The sequence below is a fragment of the Rhinoderma darwinii genome, chromosome 1 (assembly GCF_050947455.1).
Source record: "Rhinoderma darwinii isolate aRhiDar2 chromosome 1, aRhiDar2.hap1, whole genome shotgun sequence".
In the NCBI taxonomy this organism is placed as follows: Eukaryota; Metazoa; Chordata; class Amphibia; order Anura; family Rhinodermatidae; genus Rhinoderma; species Rhinoderma darwinii.
The window spans coordinates 556,284,105-556,300,320 of NC_134687.1; the positions used below are offsets into that span (position 1 = coordinate 556,284,105).

Below are 16,216 nucleotides of genomic sequence, written 5' to 3' on the forward strand. Positions count from 1 at the left end.
TCAGCGTCCTGGCGAAGAGAGGGAGAGAGAACACAAGGAGAAGGTACAGCCCCCTACACACCCCACCCCTTACCCCACTAGCCCTCATACTGACCCTATCCTAAACTCCCATAGGCCAACCAACTCGTTACCCCTCCCATCTATTTTAGTCATGGAGGCCTCACCTTATTCTATTTTTTTGTCTGCAGTACGGTCTCTTCTTGACTCAAATAAGTGGAGTCGTGTACTCCTATATGCCCCTTACATTTTAATAAAGCAGACACAGTATCAGAGTTGGATTTTAATGGCCACAGCATTTATTATCTTAAATAACAATGAATTTTAAATAACAAAATAAAATAACTATTTGAATTCCCACAGAGGAATTCATCATAACATAAATCCTCCAGGTCATGCCACGTAAACCCATCCATCGCAAGATCGCTGTGTCCCGCGGAATCCGGAGCTGTCTACCGTCCGGCCGTACATCCGCCCATATGGCACCCCAGTACACATATGAATGCCCCATAATCCATACCAAGCAAGGGTTAGGACCTGTAAGAAAAAGGAAAACATACACGCACACCACTCACACACGCTATCAGATAACACATCACAGACGGAAACTCACACACCCTGATCATCGATGACTAAAGGGATATAAATGAACAGTCTGTCTTCTCCAAATAACTGACACAATAAACTGAGTATGGGTATAAAGTGGGGGTAGGCCACAGCTTTATTATTATAGCATGGAGGGAAAAACCTTGTCCGCAGCTAAAACCGGAAGATCTTGATCTCGTTGACAATAACCATCACCTCGCGTGCCACACCACCGCTGCCGCGGTGGGATCGTCCTAGTTGATACGGCAGGTGACTGCACTCCCATCGTCCCTAGCTTGACCAGACAAGGCCCCTCCACAGCGCCAGCTGGGCCTAGGAACAAAGATACAAAGGGACAAAGTAAATAAAATATAATTTACACACAGAACACAAAGGCACACTTGCCAATCAACCAAGTTACATACATTAACAGAATTTGAGCTGACAGAAGACTACAACATTCTTAACAATGTTACAAGCCCTTGAAATACACCTTCTCAGGGCGGGCGGGCGGGAGGGTTCCTTCCACGATCCAAAGGGGGGTCCAAGAGGAAGCAACTCCCCCGTGTAGCCTACTTTATATGGGTGGGAGGGCCCACCCAGGATACTCCCAACAACCCCACCCTACCTAGGGGATAAGCCTGCTGGGTAAATCCTTAAGGGGACATACCCTATAGTCACCAGCTCCCAAGCCTAAACAGCATGGGAGCTGTGAACACAAATACACAGATCACAGCATAAGCGTGCGAACATACGAACGGAAATGCGCCGATTCCCAGCGCCCTATACGCTGCACCCCTGCGTCATCTAAACCCCACCTCACCGCTTCCGTCGCTACCCCGATCTGAAATGAATGAGACGAGTATTGTTCTGCACGCACGTGACACGCCACCAGGCATTTCCTAAGTACCGAGACAAACTGAAAACGTAACAAAAAAGTACAGTTCGAATGCCTAAGTAACGGGGAATCCGAGAGACCCCTACCCGCTAAAACCTCCTTGAAGCAGAAAACTGGACATACCGCATTCCCAGGCAATGCAAACAACACTACCCATCTCCCCCTACCCATTTGATCGGTCTATGAACGACGGAGAACTATATCCACCCTTTCCTCATACAAATCCACATCATCCTGCCTCAAACCCCACGGTCTAGCCAAACTAGGTGAAACCAATTCCCCCAACCGAAAAGCCCCAAAGAAAGCCAGCGAGAACGACAATCGAAACAGCTTGCTCTCAGACGGCGATCGACACACCTGCCACACCACCTCTCCCATATTACACAGCAGTTGGAATGACACGGGATGCCTCTGATTCCTCACCAGCACACCCCTTCTCAGTCCCCAAAATGCCTGGCTCACCAAGAAATGCTTTGTGACGTCCACTAACCCCCGGAGCTTAAAACCGAAAGCAACTGCCGCCACAAAGCGATTGACCTTGGCAACCGTGCAACCAGCAGAAAAAGCTTCCCCCAACCAAAACAACAAAGCAAGTATCCTGTCATCATCAGAGACAACATCCCCCAGAGATCTAATCCACTCTTCCCATTGACGCCATCCGGCAGAATACGTCGAGCTGGCCAGCGATCACTCGATTAAGGCATCTGCAGCCCGGATACCAGCTCCCAAAGATGACTGGGACAGTCCGCCCCAGTTAACTCCGCGTCCGGAACCAGCTGACGAAAACTATCCCACTGCAAGCGAGAAAGTGCATCAGCGATACAATTCTCCACCCCCAGGACATGCACCGCCACCACCCACGCATTCAATTGCAGACAGGTGAGCACCAACTGACGTAATAAGCGAACTACCGGAGGAGACGATGCCGAACGTTGTTTATCGCCATTACCACCCCCAGATTGTCGCAATGGAAGCAAACTTTCCTTGTCCCGGAACCTGTCCCCCCAAATGGTGACTGCTACCACGATGGGAAACAGTTCGAGCAGGGCCAAGTTGCGCGTAAAACCCTCCTCCACCCAAGCAGCTGGCCCTTTGGGCCCGCGCACCATTGACCTGTACAAAAACGCGCCGAAACCCACCACACCCGACGTGTCAGTGAACAACTCCAGATCAAAACTATCCATAGCCCGACACATCCATAACGAGCGACCATTATATCTAGCCAGGAAATGAAGCTACACTCGCAAGTCCTCCCAGTGATCAGCAACTAAACAAATAAAATTATAGGGCTCCCTAACTCCCGCCGTCGCAGTCGCCAACCGACGGCAAAACACCCTACCCACTGGCATGATGCGGCAAGCAAAATGTAACTTCCCTAGCAGCGACTGCAACTCACGTAGCATGACTTTCTTAAGATGACAGGCTTTGTCAACTTCAGAACGCTAAGCAACTAGCTTATCATCTGGCAATCTGCACTCCATACCCACCGAGTCAATGGTAATGCCCAAAAAACAAATGGACGTCGCAGGGCTCTCAGATTCTTCCGCCGCCAACGGGACACCAAACTCAAGTGACACCCATGTAACATTCTCCAGCAAGTTCGCAGACACTCCAGAACCCGCCGGACCAACGCACAAAAAATCGTCGAGATAATGAATAACCAAATCCACCCCAGCGACCCGCCCACTCCAAAAACGAACTAAAAACGTCAAAGTACGCACACGAAAGAGAACAGCCAATAGGTAGGCAACGATCAACAAAATACCCCCATTCCAGTAACACCCCAACAGCCGCTGGCTGTCCGGCTGCACTAGCAGTAAACTAAAAGCGGCCTCGATGTTGGTCTTTGCCATCAAAGCCCCTTTCCCGTAACTGCGCACCAGTGCTTCCGCAGCGTCAAACGACGTATAGACGACGAAACACAATTCTGGATCTATACCGTCATTAACCGACACCCCTTTAGGAAACGACAAATGGTGTGTAAGACGGAACTTCTTAGGTTCCCGTTTTGGAACCACACCCAGGGGCGAATCTACCAAACCCGGCACCGAAACCGTTGTGAAAGGACCCGCCATTCTACCCAGCGCAACCACCTTCTGAAGTTTTTCCGACACCACCACTGCATGCTGAAGGTTGCGCTGTGTAAAAGGGACCACGTGAGGCGGAGGCGAAATAATAAAACCTGAACCAAAACCCGAACTAATCAGCTGAGCCCCTTCCCTATCGGGGTATCTACTTAGAAAGGGGGCCATCTTTGTGAGCCTCACTGGTGTCACCCCCATTACCAGAGGAACCACTGGCTCCCCCCTGTCGTCGCCCTTTTTTAAAACATTTGGAAACCCTGTGCGACTGACCGGTACAGTGCGAACAGACATGTTTCAATTTGCAAGTGGCTCCAAATTTACATTGCCCCTCATTAAACTGCCAACACGTTCCAAGCTTGGAGCCCGAGGCCTGACCTGCCTGACTGGAAGTTCCTGTCACAATCCCGCTCCCGGGAAAGGACAGACCCTGTTTAAACAGCGCCGTCACCTTTAACCACAAAGCTATATCCTTCTGGTCCGACCGTACACCGTGTTCCAAATTATTATGCACATTGGATTTAAGTGTCATAAACATTTAATTATTCGTTTTTCAATTAAACTCATGGATGGTATTGTGTCCTAGGGCTCTTTGGATCATTGTAATCAATCTCAGACACCTGTGATAATTAGTTTGCCAGGTGTGCCCAATCAAAGGACAACTACTTGTAATGTCGGGGTAGGGAGACAGACAGGTGAGCCCGAATCTACCCGCCACTCAGTCCCTGCCTACATGCACGGCCCGTCCTAGGCGACGGCGTACAACTGGGCGACGGTCCCTACGCTCAATAAGTGCACAACAGACAAGCAGACAAGGGTACACAGAAGCTAAGGGAAATGGGGCAGTTGACCACGGCAACACCGTGAGCAACAAGAGTAGTGAACGAGCCGAGTCAAACCAGGAGTGTACGAGGTACCAAACGCAGAGCAGGAGCGTAGTCAGTAAAGCCAGGGTCAATTTGAAGCAGAGGTCAATAGGAATAGCAAAAACAGCAGAGCCAGGAAACAGAGAGAGAATCACAGGCAAAGACAAGCACCAAATGAAGGTATAAATAGACCGAGGGCGGGAGCTAGAACCGTCTGGCCAGGCTGTGATAGGTTCTCCCACTCCTCAGCCTACCAGCCTGAGTGGTAGCAGATCGAGTCACTCTATCAGACCTAGGAGCAGATGCAGACTGATTAACCACGGGCGTCGACACAGAAGCTGTGTCTGGCAGATCCTTTACAGTACCCCCACCCCCTTTTATGAGGGGCCACTGGACCCTTCCTAAGTGGACCTGGCTTATTGGGGAACCGAAGATGGAACCTCCTGAGCAATACCCGAGTGTGAACATCCCGGGCGGGTACCCAAGTCCTCTCCTCAGGCCCGTATCCTCTCCAATGGACCAGGTACTGGAGGGAGCCTTGGACCATCCTGCTGTCCACAATCTTGGCCACCTCGAATTCTACCCCTTCAGGGGTGAGAACAGGGACCGGAGGTTTCCTCGAGGTAACCAAGGACGGGGAGCAGCGTTTCAGGAGGGAGGCATGAAACACGTCGTGTATTTGAAAAGACGGGGGTAACTCCAGCCGGAAGGAGACAGGGTTAAGGGCCTCAATGACCTTGTACGGCCCTATATACCGGGGAGCACATTTTTTGGACGGAACTTTAAGGCGCAAATTTTTTGAAGACAGCCACACCAGATCCCCGACCACAAACAAGGGGTTAGCAGAACGTCTTCTATCTGCCTGAGTTTTTTGTATGCTCTGGGACGCCTCTAGGTTCTTATGAACCTGGGCCCAGACTGTGCACAGTTCCCGATGAACGACATCTACCTCGGGATTGTTGGAACCACCAGGTGAAACGGAGGAGAACCGTGGATTAAACCCAAAATTACAGAAAATGGGGGAGTCCCCTTGACGAGTTACTGACCCGGTTATTAAGGGAAAATTCAGCGAGGGGAATGAATGAGACCCAATCATATTGACAGTCAGAGATAAAACACCTCAAATATTGTTCTAGAGACTGTTAGTCCTCTCAGTTTGGCCATTAGTTTCAGGATGGAAGGCCGATGAGAAGGACAGATCAATCTCCAACTTTTTACAGAAAGCTCTACAAAACAATGAAACAAATTGTACCCCTCTGCAGAAGCGTAGCAAGGTTCTTCAGCACCCGGGGCAAAGAAAAGATTCAGTTTGGCGCCCCCCCCCCCCCCCCCCAACCTCTTTCCCGACATCTCCTTCCCCCTCGCCGTGTTTGTTTTCTCTACCAAGGGTGGGCTATCTGTGGAGCACTATATACAGGGGTGGACTATATGTACAAGGGGGCTATATACAGGGGTAGGCTTTCTGTGGAGCACTATAGGGGGAGCTATTTGTTGGATACTATATACAGGGGTGGGCTATATCTACAGGGGGACTATATACAGGGGTGGGCTATATCTACAGGGGGAGTATATCTACAGGGGGACTATATACAGGGGTGGGCTATCTACAGGGGGACCATATCTACAGGGGGACCATATCTACAGGGGGACCATACCTACAGGGGGACCATATCTACAGGCCTGGGCTATACACAGGGCTGGGATATACACAGGGGGCTATATCTACAGGGGTGGGCTATACACAGGGGGGCTATATCTACAGAGGGGGGCTATATACAGGGGTGGGCTATACACAGGGGGGCTATATCTACAGGGGTGGGCTATACATAGGGGGCTATATACAGGGGTGGGCTATACATAGGGGGGGCTATATACAGGGGTGGGCTATATACAGGGGGAATATATCTACAGGGGGCTATATCTACAGGGCTAGGCTATATCTACAGGGCTGGGCTATATACAGGGCGACTATATCTACAGGGGGGGCTATATCCTGGGGTGGGCTATCTATGGAGCACCATATACAGGGGTGGGCTATATCTACAGGGGGCTATATACTATATAGCCCACCCCTGTACATGGTGCTCTATAGACAGCCCACTCCAGTATATAGCCCCCCTGTAGATATAGTCCCCCTGTATATAGCCCCCCTGTAGATATAGTCCCCCTGTAGATATAGTCCCCCTGTAGATAGCCCAGCAGATATAGTCCCCCTGTATATAGCCAAGCCCTGTAGATATAGTCCCCCTGTATATAGCCCAGCAGATATAGTCCCCCTGTATATAGCCCAGCCCTGTAGATATAGTCCCCCTGTATATAGCCCAGCCCTGTAGATATAGTCCACCTATATATAGCCCAGCCCTGTAGATATAGTCCCCCTGTATATAGCCCAGCCCTGTAGATATAGTCCCCCTGTATATAGCCCAGCCCTGTAGATATAGTCCCCCTGTAGATAGACACCCCCCGTAGATAAAGTCCCCCGTGTAGACAAAGTCCCCCCCGCAGATACAGACACACTTCTATTACAATTTAAAAAAACAATTTCAAACTCACCTTATTCCCGCTCCCACGCCGTCCGACAGCCATGGAGACCTGCTCTCTTCTGCGCAGGTCTCCAGGGGGTAGAACACAGCATCTATGAAAGGCGCTGATTGGCTGGGCAGCATGACTTTCCCTGTCAGTCAGTCAGCGCCTTTCATCGACGGAAGCGTCACTGGTACAAAAGGTACCAGTCGCTTCATTCGTGGAAAGGCGCTGAATGGCCGGGCACGGAACGTGCCCGGTCATTCATTGCTTCTAATTGTACCTGTGTCCTTGCGACACAGGTACAATTATAGTGCAGGAGGAGGTGGCGCTGGCGCCCACCTCTGAACTGCGCCCGGGGCACATGCCCCACTTGCCCCCCCTAGCTACGCCCCTGCCCTCTGTCAGAAACAATATTGACAGGAACCCCATGGAGACGCAGGATTTGTGTGACAAACAAGGTAGCTAACGTCTTGGCATTGGGTAGTTTCTTGAGGGGCACAAAGTGGCACATCTTACTGAAGCGGTTTACTACAACCCACACCACCGACTTGCCTTGAGATGGAGGCAGATCGGTGATAAAAATCCATGGAGATATGGGTCCAAGGTCTCTGGGGAATGGGCAAAGAACATAGTAAGCCCGCTGGTCGGGACCTGGGAGTCTTGGACCTAGCACAAATTTCACAAATGGCGATGTAGGCCTTAACGTCTTTAGGCAACCCAGGCCACCAATAGTTTCTAGCAATGAGGTGCTTGGTACCCAGGATGCCTGGATGGCCAGATAGTGCAGAGTCATGATTTTCCCTGAGTACCCTTAGCTGGAATTGCAGGGGAACAAACAGCTTGTTCTCAGGAAGGTTCCCGGGAGCTGAACCTTGATCAGCCGCAATTTCGTAGACTAAGTCAGAATCAACAGAGGATATTATTATACCTTGGGGCAAAAAACAAGCAGGATCTTCCACCGAAGGAGGACTGGCCATGAAGATACGCGACAGTGCATCAGCTTTAATATTTTTAGACGCAGCCCTATAGGTGACCACAAAGTTGAATCTAGTAAAAAAAACAACGCCCATCGAGCTTATCTCGGATTTAGCCTCCGGGCAAATTCTAGGAAAACCAGATTCTTGTGGTCGGTAAGGACCGTTACCTGGTGCCTAGCCCCCTCCAAGAAGTGGCGCCACTCTTCAAATGCCCATTTAATGGCTAAGAGTTCGCGGTTGCCCACGTCATAGTTACTCTCAGTGGGCGAGAACTTCCTGGAGAAGTAGGCAGAGGGACGGAGATGGGTGAGGGATCTGGTACCCTGGGACAAGACAGCACCCACTTCCACCTCGGAGGCGTCAACCTCCACGATGAATGGCTCCATTTGGTTAGGCTGAATCAGCACTGGGGCAGAGATAAAGCACTTCTTAAGGATCTCAAAAGCCTGGATCGCCTCTGGAGGCCAGTGGAGGAGATCAGCACCTTTGCGAGTAAGATCCGTAAGAGGCTTAGCGATAACCGAGAAGTTAGCAATAAATCTCCTGTAATAATTAGCAAAACCCAGGAAGCACTGTAACGCCTTCAGGGAGGCAAGTTGGACCCATTCAGCCACAGCCTGAACGTTGGCAGGGTCCATGCGGAATTCATTAGGAGTGAGGATTTGACCCAAAAATAGTACCTCCTGCAGCACCTTCCTGACATGCTCAATGTGGGAGGACCAGTCCTTGGAAAACACAAGTATGTCATCAAGGTACACTACAAGAAATACCCCTAGGTAGTCTCTTAAAATCTCATTTATGAAATTTTGGAACACCGCGGAAGCATTACACAACCCAAAGGGCATGACGAGGTATTCGAAATGACCTTCGGGCGTGTTAAACGCAGTCTTCCACTCATCCCCTTCTCTGACTCGGATAAGGTTATAAGCCCCCCGAAGATCAAACTTAGAGAACTATTGGGCCCCCTGAACCTGATTGAAGAGATCAGGAATCAAAGGAAGAGGATACTGGTTTCTTACAGTGACCTTATTCAAGTTTCGGTAATCGATGCACGGCCTAAGACCACCACCCTCAAAAGAGACCTGAAAGGGAAGCAAGATCTTATTAGGTTTCATATTTATGGGAAATACCTGTGCGCCCATGCGACCTCCCCGATGGTCACTAAAGGCGTGGAAGTTTTCTGGCTGCTTATTCTTACACCTAGGACAGTTGTTCACTTGATGCTTGTCATCCCCACAGTAGAAGCAGAGACCATTCTTCCTGCGGAGCTCTCTACGTTGGTGGGGAGACACGGAGGCCCCGAGTTACATTGGTTCATCCGAGTTTTCCGTGGAAGAACGAAGCAACGGCACCTCGGGAGCCATCATGGGGGAGCCAGAGGAGAAGGCACAAAAACGTTCAAGTCGTCGTTCCCTGAGACGTCGGTCAAGACAAACCGCTAAAGCCATAACCTGATCTAGAGAGTCAGAAGAGGGATAGCTGACTAATAGGTCTTTCAGGGCGCTCGTCAGACCCAATCTAAACTGACACCTCAAGAGCCAGGAAACAAGACAGAATCACAGGCAAAGGAAGAGCAGGAAATTAAGGTATAAATAGACCGAGGGCGGGAGCTAGCTCCGTCTGGCCAGGCTGTGATAGGTTCTCCCACTCCTCAGCCTACCAGCCTGAGTGGTAGCAGATCGAGTCACTCTATCAGACCTAAGAGCAGATGCAGACTGATTAACCACGGGCGTCGACACAGAAGCTGTGTCTGGCAGATCCTTTACAGGCTATGTATTAATCTCTATGGAGCTGCGTAACAAATAAGCCGGACACAGAACCCGGAAGTTCAAGCTACTCATGTAGCACTCTGGCTGACTTTCAGTCCCCTGTTCTCCTTATCGCTGGGGGTCCCAGTGGTCGAACCCCCAGCGATCCCACATGTAGCCTCTGGATAGGAGATACATGTGTTTTATGGCAAACCCCTTTAACTAGTTAAATGCCGCGGTCAATAGTGACCGCGGCATTTATAGGGGTTTTTCCATGAAGGACATTTATGGGACCCGCACCTATCTCTAGAACGGGGTCCCCTAAAGCCCGTTCTAGCTTTCTGTACTCTACCGCAGTAGTTACGGGAATAGCGTAGCTCGCATGCTACACTGCTTCCGTAACTGCCATTCACAACTATGAGAGTTAGGGAAACAGCGTAGCTCAGCGAGTTACGCTGTTTCAGTAACTCCACATGTGATCAAGTGGCCGCTGGTTCAAGTCCCCTAGGGGAACTAATAAAATGTGGAAGAAAAAAAAACCGGCTCTGAGAATGTGGTGAAACACAATAAATAACTTTTTAACAAATTATTTTTTTCCTATTTTCTGTCGTTTAAAACCTGGGTGCCTCTTATGGTCAGGTGCGTCTTATAGTCTGAAAAATACGGTATTACTTATATTCTTATAATAGTCATAGTACTTATAACTATTCATTTTTGTTTTTCTTCATTATCTGTAAAAATTTGGACTTTCAGTGAATTTTATAAATAAAGCTCAATAAGATAAGACTCACGTAGCATTTCTTGGGTTGATTACATATATTTTCACAGCTGGATCAAGATCCACAGATACTCCCGTGCAACCCGATTCACTAATCTGCTGATTTACTTCTATCCTCATCACCTTCTCCCCCACAAGGTAACAGGATTTCTCAGCAGCTCCCACTCCCTGCCAGGCCCATATTATAGAAAACAGGGCCCTGGGAAACAAGCTGCAAATTAGGCCTTATTCACACAAATGTGTGCGTTTTGCGCCCCCAAAAAACACTGCATTTTTTGCGCGTTGCAGTTGCGTGTCTTAATGTGTCATCAGTATGTGCTGCGTGGCTGCGTGATTTTCACGCATATGCCATGCTTATGACACGCGGTTTTGAAGTTTAGAAAAAGAAAAGAAGGAAGTGCTTTTATTTTTTTCCTTAATTTCTTTATCTACTGTTGCGCGAATCACGCGCGTCACTCGGAAGTGCTTCCGTGGGCGATTAATATTGCCCTTGTATTAGTAAGTATGGCTTTTTTCTGTGATTTTTTAGTAAATATATGTGGTTTGTAATTTATTTGAGTGTAGGGACTCGCAAGATGAAGAGGACCTTTGACGTGTGTTGCAGCTTGCGTATTTTGACCAAAATATCAACTAGTACCTCATGTTTATCATGGATTTTTTTTCAGGACGCAACCAGGCTTTTATAGTGCTGGGGGATAGTGGGCTCAGTACTTAGTGGGGTGCAACTAGACAGTTCTGGGCTGCCCACATAATCTAATAGTATGAGCATGATTAATAGGCTGTAAACCAGCATGGTGCACCACACGTAACCATGTGACTGGCATAATCTTTATCTGTGTGCAATAATTAAACTAAGCACCCACCCTCATGAATAGTAGGTGTTAGATTGCTTGTTCGGTATTTTGCAACTGTGTAACCTTCCTCCATGTAGCATTGTGCTTGTCCTCATCCTACTGGAAGCTGGCGATTGAGCTTGCCTTTGTATTAGTAAATATGTTTTTTTTCTGTTATTTTTTTTGTAAATATATGTCCCCTTTTTCTGTGGTTTGTTATGTGTGGGGTATGGCGCTATCTGCAGGGGGGTGTCACTATCTACAGTTTGGGTTTGTAGCACTATCTACAGGGGTGGGTGTCACTTTGTACAGGGGGCTGTTTGACACTATCTGCAGGGGGCTGCGTGGCATTATCTACAGTTGGGATGTGTGCACTATTTACAGGTGGCTGTGTGGCATTATCTACAGGGGACTGTGTGGCACTATCTACAGGGGGGGTGCCTCTATCTACAGGGGGACGGTGGCACTATCAACTGGGGGGGAACTTTCTACAGTGGGCACTGAGTGGCGCTATCTACTGGGGGACCACTACACCCTTAGGACAGAAGGTCTTGGTGCTTGTCTGCTCTCAACCAACTTCCATTATCATTTCCAACAAAGTTGTAGAAATAAACCACTCACCGTAATGTAGAGGTGTAGCTAGGTTCTCCAGCACCCGGGGCAAAGATTCAGATTGGCGCCGCCCCCCCCCCCCCCCCTCCAACTTCTTTCCCGACATCTCCTTCCCCCTCGCCATGTCTACTTTCTCTACCAATCAATGAGGTGTAATTTTTTTCACTATTTTTTTAATGTAACTCGAGCATAAAACCATGTGTTCATATTACAAGCATATAATTATATACAGGAGTTACCATAACAATAAATTAAAAGAAAATAAATTAGATGCCACAGACTACCCCTGTAGATAGTGCCACACACAGCCACCTTATAAATAGTGCCACACACAGCCCCCTTGGAGATAGCGCCACACACAGCCCCTCCCTTGTATATAACACTACACAGCTCCCTGTAGATAGCTCCACACACAGCCCCCTCTTGTACATAGCGGCACACACAGCCCCCTTTTGTAGATAACTACAAGAGGGGGGCTGTGTGTGGCGCTAACGCCACACAGCGCCCATGTTGTAGATTGCTCTACACACAGCCCCCTGTAGATATTGCCACACCCCTTATAACCACCACCCGAATTACTCCTCAACTGCATGATCAAAGTGGGGAGTTTGTATACAGAGTTTGGCGCTGTGTAATCTGTAGATGCACACTGCCATTCCTTATGGGTCATGTGTCACGTGACCTGAGGCACAAATCACAGACCACAACCTTGAAAGTGCAATCGGTGTCCCAATCAACTAGATACAGAAGGGAGACACTTTGTGAATCACACAAGCAAACTGGACGGTAGACCCCGATGAAGATACATTATGGAAATAATCAGCTTAGAATTTTGGTTCTATTTCGATAAATGAATAATAATGACGGAAATTCACTTTTAATACGTGTGTAAAATTGCAGGAATTTGGGTCTTTATCAGATCTGTGACTAAATCTCTTTTTTGTGTTAGCAGCTTCAGATTTGGATTCTACAATTCAGGATGGTTACAGGCAGGGCCGCAGCAAACAATTTTATGGAGGTCAGTGGCTTGTTGTCTTTTTCCCTGTGATAGACATGTACCAGCATATTTGGATTCAGCAGAAGAGGTCCATGTGGCCTGCTGTCCACTCAGACAAGTAGTGACTTATTGAGTAAGAGTACTGGACGGGTAACAAGTATACAAATCACCGGCTTCTCATATGTAGAACTGACCCCTTATCTTATTGTCCATTTCTGATACTTGATAACTGGACTCTTACTGTATTCTCTGCACTTTAGGACATCTATCGTTAACAAGGGTACGTTCTTGGACCCTTCTCAAGTGAGTTTTGGCAATAAGGCTGTACCACAAAAAAAAGTGATTGATAGTTAAAGGGGTTTTCCCATTTTGGAAATTTCTGGCATATCCACGGGATATGCCATAAATCTCTGATAGATGCGGGCGCAACGACTGGGATCTGCATTTATCTGTAGAACGGGGCCCCCCCCCTAAACTCCGTTCTAACTTTCTCTGCCTCCGTTGTCTACCGGTTAGGTGGTCGGGAGTTACAGAAACAGCCGAGCTCGCTGAGCTACGCTGATTCTTTAACTCTAATTGAAGTGAATGGGAGTTATGGAAACAGCATCACAAAGCGAACTACGCTGTTTACATAACTCCCGCCCTCCTAACCGGGACGTTGCCGGGCAGCAGCAGGAGCCAAGCAAGGTAGAACGGAGTTTAGGGGGCCCCGTTCTACAGATAGGATCGAGTCCCAGAGATGGAACCCGCATCTATCTGACATTTATGGCATATCCTGTGGATATGCCATAAATGTCAGAGATTCGAAAACAACTTTAATCTAAATATACAGTAAAATTCCTTTGATCTGGCTGATAATTCCAATAATCTGATAATGGAGCACAGAACTGTAAAACAATGTGACAGATTTAGCAGATTAAGAAATTGAATGTTAAAAGTAAGATTTATACACTTTTCAATACGAGTCCTATAATCCAGCACCTCTCAGATCCCATTATTTAAAAGAATGTTAGTGTAATAATACGTATTTAACGGTTTCTGGATACTTATGATTGATCCCATTATCTTGTTGTGTTCTCTCTTCAGTTATCCCAACACTACAGAGAAGAGAGATCTACAGCGGATGATTTACAACTTGAAATTCCTCCCGTAACCAATCCTCAAGATGGAGGTTACTGATCATACTGGTTGTTATGTTGCCTTTTTAAAAGATTCATCAATGTTCTATCTATAGATATAAAGATTTTATAGGAACCTCTCAATATACAATTGACTGAATCTTTTATTTTGATAGTGGCTCATGCCAACAAACCGTGAAGCTCAGAGGAAATATCTACCTTGACCATGGGATAAAGAAGACACCAAACCTACATCAACGATGGCAAGCCAGCCGTGTGAAGAGCTGAAAGAAGAGTAGGTCAAGAAGGAGCAAGAAGAGCCAAAAAAGAACAAGGAGGAAAAAGTGCAAGAAGACAATGAGAAGGAAGACATGGAGACTATTGATGAGGAATCAGTCAACGAGGATGAAGAAGAAAAGAGTGTGGATGAAGAAAAAGAGGATGAAGAGAAAACTATAATAATGGAGGGAGACAGCAAGGAGTCAGCAAGCAGTCAGCATGGCAATGAGACAAATTCAGTTTCAGGCAGGAAGAAGAAATAAAATCCTCCAGCATTCGATCTTCCATGACATGATCAAAAACATCAAAGGGAAGAGGAACATCATCTTGACAATCATCCTCAAACCAATGTCCAGATGAGATATTATATGGAAACATCTATTATCCTATTAACAGCGATGACTGTAAAAATAGTAATAAGATAATAATAATTGTTTGATATTATAAAAAGGTTTTAAAAAAAATACAATAGGAAATAAAGTTCTATTAATACTGGTAGTGATAGTTACAATATAATAATATTATATAAACAACATGTGCAGTAATATTAATAATAATAATGGTACGAGTAGGACAAACAAAATTAAATTGTGTAATAATGATAGATAGAAACCTTTAAATAGCAGCAGGTTTGATCCAGGGTTCTTGAACTGATTGCCTTTTCCCGGGATCAAGAAGGAACTTCCCCAGAGACTAAAATAACACTAAAATATAATAAAAATGAATATTAATGTCATAATAACTATAATAATTAGTAAACCATAATAGGCATCAGCGTGTTTAATCCAGGGATCTAGGACGACTGATTGCCTTTTCTCGGGGTCAAGAAGGAATTTTCCCCCTGTGGCATAAATTGGCCGAATGTGTCCAGGGTTTTTTGCCTTCTTCTGGAACAGCTTTATGAATAGAGATATAAATCATAGTTATAGCGCAATAGTAAATAGAAATATTAGTCTTTTTGGTAGTCATATACTAGTAATAATATAAAGCTAGCCATAGTATAATAATGAAATATAATGATAAAAAGTCATAATTTTACTAATAGTGATTGTATAGTATTATTAGAAACAGTATTATAATAGTCATATCACTACCAGAATAATCTAGTAATAACAAAATAATATAATAATAACATATTTAGGTTTATTAACTTTAATTAGTCCATTTTAATGTGAATTAGCGGGTTTGATCCAGGGTTTTAGGACTGATTGCCTTTTCCCAAGGACAAGAAGGAATTTGTGGCACGAATTGGGTGAAAGTGTCCAGGGTTCTTGCCTTCTTCTGGATCAACAGGGATAGTACTAGGATAATAATGATAATAACAATAATAACAGCAGTATATTTATAGTAATATTATAATAGTTATCATAGGGTGGTGATAATTGTTAGAAATAAATGATAAATCATAAACATAACTTTGTGTCATCTCCTATTTTCCTCTTGGAAGGTACTTATTTTTCTTGCAGAGATCCAGCTGGTAGGGAGTCTTAACTCCTACCCGCCCAATTACGTACAGTTACGTGATGGAAACTGGTGTCTTAACGCATTTCCACGGAACTGTACGTGAAGGAGATGGAGCTAGCTCAGGAGCTGAGCCCGCACCATCACCGCCGGGTGACAGCTGTATGTTATAGCTGGCACCCTGAGGTATCGGTCAGGACCGGAGCTAGCATCCGATCCGGCCGATCAACCCCTCAGATGCTGCGCTCAATAGAGATCGCAGCATGTGAGGAGTTTTTAGCCACCAGCACCCCAGCAACGTGATCGCTGGGTTGCCAGTGGCTGCAAAGGTGATCGGAGGCCAAATACTTACATCCCGGTCTGCCAGCAACTGAAGCCTCCTATGCCCTGCTCGGCAGCGGGGCCTAAAAGGCTTCCGGTACCATCGGCAAGATGGCGCCGGCTCAGCTTCCGGCTCAGA

The 16,216-nt window shown here is 46.8% G+C and overlaps 1 long non-coding RNA gene across 1 annotated transcript in view; it reads right to left on the minus strand.

Moving 5' to 3' along the window:
* Positions 1-753: 753 nt before the first annotated feature.
* Positions 754-16,216, minus strand: part of LOC142745688 (uncharacterized) — a 55,499-nt gene continuing 40,036 nt past the window's right edge. Inside the window, exons 2-3 of the long non-coding RNA XR_012881688.1 lie at positions 14,909-14,999; positions 754-915 (exon numbers count right to left, since the gene is read on the minus strand). This is a non-coding gene — a long non-coding RNA (uncharacterized LOC142745688). The remainder of the gene's footprint in view (positions 916-14,908; positions 15,000-16,216) is intronic.